At 42.8% G+C, this 6000-nt stretch overlaps 1 protein-coding gene across 3 annotated transcripts in view; it reads right to left on the reverse strand.

Annotated features, from left to right (window-relative positions):
• Window positions 1-5609, reverse strand: part of RASGEF1B (RasGEF domain family member 1B) — a 36266-nt gene extending 30657 nt beyond the window's left edge. The window contains exon 1 of one of the 3 annotated variants that reach the window (XM_054591997.1): window positions 5472-5609. The gene's annotated coding sequence lies outside the window, so the exon portion shown is untranslated. Of the gene's footprint in view, window positions 1-4775; window positions 5159-5181; window positions 5434-5471 lie in introns of those variants that run through there. The other 2 variants (XM_054592000.1, XM_054592002.1) reach the window with 2 other exon arrangements.
• Window positions 5610-6000: the final 391 nt, after the last annotated feature.

Below are 6000 nucleotides of genomic sequence, written 5' to 3' on the forward strand. Positions count from 1 at the left end.
TTGGTAAGCTGGAAAGTTGGTTGACAGACAAGATATCTTACAGGGACAGCTAATTCACAAAGATATATCATGTTCTTCCAAGGACCCTGTAAAAGTTCAGCCTGACATTGATCCAGCCGCAAGGAAGCAAGCTCTGGATGATTTAAGGGATGAATGGATTTGAAAGGCATGCCTAATGGTTTCAAAGCAACTAAAGCACCAGATGAAAAGCTGCCTTTTTCTCAACAGCAGCCTGTGTTTGAATTAGCGGCTGCTTTTTCACAATGTTATTTATGATGAGGCAGGTGCACCAGGATAAGGTGGTTTCAGGTGACAATTCGAATTGGAAAAGAGGTCAAGGAAAAGATGGGTGTGGGAACTAAATCAAAAGCTATCTTTCAACATCTGCTATAGCTGCATTGTAAATCTCTCCCAGAATGTCAAGTCAGTGTTTCCTTTACACTCAGGAGAATGAGATAGAAAAAGTAGGAGTCAAAGGAAAAAAAAGTGTTTTTTCAAATACTTAATAAATCCAAAGGCTTTACATTGATCACTATCTTTTAGCTTCTGGTCAAATCCTGAGCATATGTCCCAATTTTAAAAAAGAAAAAGAAAAAAACCTGTGGAGGTGGAGGAAGTCCTCCCTATCACAGCTGAATGTTGAAAGCATGTTTGTTTAGTGAGGAGAGGCTTAATTTAATACCCTGGAATTCCTGGTTCCCCAATATCCATCTAGATTCCAAAGGAACTTTGCACTTTGGTGAGATATATCGCCTTCCTACTTTCATTTGAGGTTCCAGAGATCTGAAGGAGAAGGAGTTCAGGTATTTTAGCTTCACTCCAGCTGGTATCTCACTGGCACTGCTGGATCCCTGAATACAAGGTTTGACTGCAAGTTCATAGAGTGTATCTAACTACAGATTTGAGCCAGGATGAAAGCCAAAGTCAGGTTTCTGACACTGTCTAAAATATGGCTTATTTTGAGCTTGAAAATGTCTAAAAGATTATCTTCTCAGTCCTTTCTTTAGCCAGGGGGAGTCCTAAAAACATAGATGTCCAACAACAACTCTGGAAACTGTAGAAATGCTACACTTCTGCTAACCTTGAAAAAAAGAGAGATTGTGTTGCGAATACAAACATACAGAGCAGACAACTCAGAATCAACTCACTTCTCTGGCATGTGAACAAAAAGTAAGTAAATCCAAGATAAGTACATTCTTTGAAAAGGTGTCACAAATGCTTAGTAAATTTCACAATCAAGGGGGAAAAAGTCAGTATTTTGAGGAAAGAAGGTCCTATTTCTCCCCACAATTATGAAATGGTGGTATTATTTTCTGATTTGTCATATAGGCTTCCATACAAAATATGAATTTGCACTTTGCTTGATTTTCCCTAGTTGTTACTTTAAAAAAGTCTTTACTAATTCCTAATTGATGGAAGCAGGGAATACTGACTCAAGTCATTACTACCTTGTTTCCCTGGAGAACGAACAGAGCTCAAAGTTTTCATCTTTTGTCTTAGGAATATCTTGCTCGCAATTTATTAAAACACAAAATGATATTTAAGTACATGGAAACTCTAAGTGGGCCTGGATAATCATTTAAAACTTCTCTATGAGATAAATCTGTGTTCTGGGAATGAATCGCAGAACATGTTGACATTCCTTACTCATTGTTTTTAATCATCTATGACTCCTATGCAGTTCCTGAGTTTGACAGTAGATGGCTCTACGTTCATGGTCTTTGAAAGAGTTGGTGCTTTCTGCAAAATGATAGCTGGTGCTGGTTCAGAAAAGTAAGAGGACAACTACAGTTTCGGGGAGAAAAATTGAGAAATTAGTATTTGTAATCTTGGCATATTGTTGAAGTTAGAAAAATGGCATTGTTCACTCTGTACTGTTGAAAATGTATACTGGCTGTTAAAGCCAGTTAGTCTTATTTCCTATTTCTTAGGTGTCTGTGACTAAATTTAATTATTTCATCTTCCCAGAGGAATAAAAGTGATCTTCTGGATAATCAAAATCATCATTGGCTAATTAAGTACTGTCAAAAAAAGAACTTTCTGGGATATTGGAAATATTCCTCTTTGGCACTGTCCAATACAGTAGCTGTCAGCTACATTCTTGAAAAACTACATTAATGCCTCCCCCTCCGTTCTTTCAAATATACAGAAAGATATTGGTAGTCTACACAGTAAAGTGTTGGCTTTTTTACAAGGCTTATTTATACTTTCCCTGTGTTAAACTAATTCCCATACCAGGAATTCCTAATAAAATTTCTATCAGTTGAATGATTTCCTAGATGTAATAAAGTAATAAATATATAAACCTAAGAAAAAAGGACTGGCCAAAAAACTGGTTTAAAATTTAGTAAATAACAACACTGACTTAATTCAAAAAAATTTTCCAGATTCAACCTTCTTGATAATTAGTATTTTTATATATAATTTCAGGAGGAAAACAAAAGAAGTTTAAAGAAATATTAAATCTCTACACAGTTTTCATCAAAAACAATAAATTTCACTCTCCTCTCCACACTTCTGTGCACCCAGAAAGTAGCTGAATAGCTGATTGCAGATCACTTTAACCTTCATTCTTCCAGTGCTAATACAGCATGCAAATGTGTGAAGTGAGAGTACAGCAAAATATAAATCAGTTATCACAGAGCAAAAAGAGACTTGTACATTAGCTAGTTTGACCCTGTCTAATTTTACAGATATTGCAGGTATAGGGAGTAAGTGACTTGGTAGGGTACCAGACTGGTTAGAATCTTAGTCTCTCTATTCCAAAAGCAGAAATCTGTCCACAGCACTAGGCTACAACAACTGCCATTTTAGGATAATAAAGGGTTGCACAGATATTTCTGTAGATTTCACTGGACAACTGTGGTTCTAGAAAAATGAAAGGGATGGGGAGGCAACTCCTGAATTCAATCACAGTATTTTCAACAGTACAATTTGATCTCACAGAATTTATAATGGCCTTTCCATTTATTATCTGTGGGTATTGGAATCAAGATTCTAAATCCCTGCTTCAGAGATTCCAGATTTTTCTCTCAAGTGAAGGAGAATACCTTCCTTTCCCCATATCCTGCCAAAGGAGACACTCTCTTTGGGGTCATCCAAATGCTCCTGCAAATTCTAACTCCTTCAGGTTGCCTTTGGAGATTGATACAGCTGACCCCTTCAATTCCTGTACCACATTAGGTACCTTCCTGGCACAGACACCAGGCTTCTCCTCCTCACTTTTCTGGCCATTTCTCTTTTTCTTAGATAGGTGTTACTCAATTGATTTTTTTTACCTTATTGCCGTTTATTGGCCAGTAGTTCATTTTAGATAGTAATGTTAGCCATAATATAAGAAATATGTCTTATTTATGCTAAATGATAAATATTTAGAAATATATACCTAAGAATAAGTTAAGTTAGATGCTAAGTGAGGGGGGGAAATACAATATATGTAAATGCTTTCTGATGGTTTTCTATTTCAAAAGATATGATCCCCAGGTATCAGGTGTGGTAGTAGCAGATTAACTGTCTAATGAAGCACATAATATTGAGCAAGACTGAAAATGCACATGGGAGAAATAAAGTCTAAGAATTTAACACTCCATTAGACAACCAGAAAGTCCAAGGCCAGTATGCTTAGTAGCCAGAAATGTTGCCACCTCCAGGAAAACAAAGGATCGGAGGACATGTAGTGGAAGAATGCCAACAAGAAATTTGCTAATCAGTAGTCGTCTTCTCATCTTTGCCAGAAAATCTGTTTGAAAGGCATAATATAGCACGACTTGTGAACCCTGATTTCTACCAAAAGTGCCCTGGGTCCTCATTGATTCAACTATTCCTTCCTTTACCAAATACAGAACCATTAATTGAAAAGGTCTAACAAGGGGACACTTTTTTTTCTATGAAAAATCTCAGCAGCCAAGAATTTTTATTTTTATTATTTCTTTTTAGACATCAATTCTACATTTGCTCTTAACATCACCTGACATGTTATTTTCCTCCCAAATCTCCAATCAGTATATACTCTGTCTGGTTAATTGTAACCTCCCTGTTTCTTAGCACAGACTTATCACCATGGTCCAACTATGTTTTAAAATGAGACACAAAGATCACATGCCAAGCTCTAGCTACTGTTTTCGAGAGGAAAGAATAATTATTCACCCCATCTGAGTCTGACTGTACCAGACATTATTCAAGAGTGCAAAACCCTCATCCATGGACTCTTCCTCTTTTTTGACTCCGTTCAGAGACCTTCCCTTTAGAGATCATCTAAGGCTAAATATAGATCTACGCACACCAGCAGTTCCTGACCATCGTCACATGGCGCTGCTGACGAAAGATTCCTTGGGGATGTGTTCGGCCCAAACACACCTAAGCAAATTTCAGTGTTTTCATCCATACACATTATACCCCCCGAATTAATCGAAGATGACAGACATCTACATTCACCGGAGAAAGTCTCTACCTAGAGAACTCCTCTTGCTATTAACGCACTCGTGCCACCTTCTGCAGGGTGCTTTTGCTTGAATTGCGCCAATTCGGTTGGGGTAAGGTGAGAACCAATACTCAATGGGTAGGCGCGCGCGCGCGCGCGCACACACACACTCACACACACACTCACACTCACACACACACACACACACACACACACGCCCCGTTTTTACTCTTTTCTCTTGTCCCCACCGTTGCCCTAGAAAGAGAAGCCTCCCTCACGCTATCTGCCCGCCAGGCTCCCAGGTACCCCCAGTTCACGTTATTATTGTCCGGCCAGGTCACCCGCGGCTACTCACCTGAGCTCAGATAAGCGCAAGGCGACTCGGTGCGCCCCAAGTTCGCCAGTCGAACGGGAGTGGGCTGAAAGAATATCACCACGCAGGTGGCGAGCACGTCACTTCTGTTCCCTTGTCCCTTCCTAAATCAGACCCTAGATTATGCGGCTCCGACATTATAAATAAATAATTCCTTCACCACTCCCTCCCCCAACACGGAAACTAGCCAATAAGTATAAGGACACAACCTAGCTGAGTGCATAGGAAGAGAGGATGAAGAAAGGATGAACGCGACCAGAACTCAGACAAATCCTCCAAAACTGTACCGCGATCTCGCAACAGAAAGCCTGGATGCGGGACTGGGGAGAGAGAAGCAAGGAAAAACCCAAGCTTGTCCTGCCTGGGCGCCAGAGGCTGGGTCCCGCACCTGTTGGCACCGAGTCCGCTCCCAGGGCAGCCCCAAGTGCCCTCGACGGTGGGACAGGGTCCTCCCCGATCACTGGCTTTTGCGGAGCGCTTTGAGCCAGTGAGAGCTCGCTTGCTCAGGGTCTCCCGCCGTCCCGAGGAGCACCCGGCAGCCGGGGCAGTCTGAGAGCCGGGCTGGCTCAGCTCGCAGCTCCTGGGTCGCCTGGAGGAACGCAGCGCACAGAGATCGTGCGTTCCCTCTGCCGAGCTCTGTTCTTCGAGAGAAAATAGCCTGGCAAGGGAACAACCCACCTGCAGATGGACCCCAGATCCTCGCCTTCCCGGCTGTTTGCTGCGCGACCACAAGTGCAACCAAAGGACAGGGAGCGAAAGCGCGCGGGAACAAGTGGGAGAAAAAAAATTCCCGCACAACCAGTCAGGCTCCTTGTTTATACTGAAACTACAGCCTAGCTCGGCGCACACCCCCTTAGCTCAAGCACCCGCCCTCCACCGCAGCCCCGCCCACCCCGGCAGGCGAGGGCCAATCACAGCGCAGCTCACCGCCTCCAGCGCCCAGGACCGGCCCACGCGTCCCCTGGGGCCTGACTCCAGCTGTGCGGTCGCCCTCGGGTGCCCTCCCACGCTGCTGCGGAGGCTGTCGCAGCCCGGCGGACCCCAGCGCGCTAGGTGTTTACCACCTCTGATTCGGCTCTTTCCGAAGGAGAACGTTTCCTTCTGGGCGCACCTGCCCCGGGCTGTTTGTGCAGTCGTGTGTGTGTGTGTTCATTTACCTGTGTACTACCTGTAAATACCCGCCCGACTCGTTATACAGAATCTATTA

This window comes from Pteronotus mesoamericanus, unplaced genomic scaffold (assembly GCF_021234165.1).
Source record: "Pteronotus mesoamericanus isolate MK-2021 breed Mesoamerican mustached bat unplaced genomic scaffold, CSHL_Meso_final contig_130, whole genome shotgun sequence".
Classification (NCBI taxonomy): Eukaryota; Metazoa; Chordata; class Mammalia; order Chiroptera; family Mormoopidae; genus Pteronotus; species Pteronotus mesoamericanus.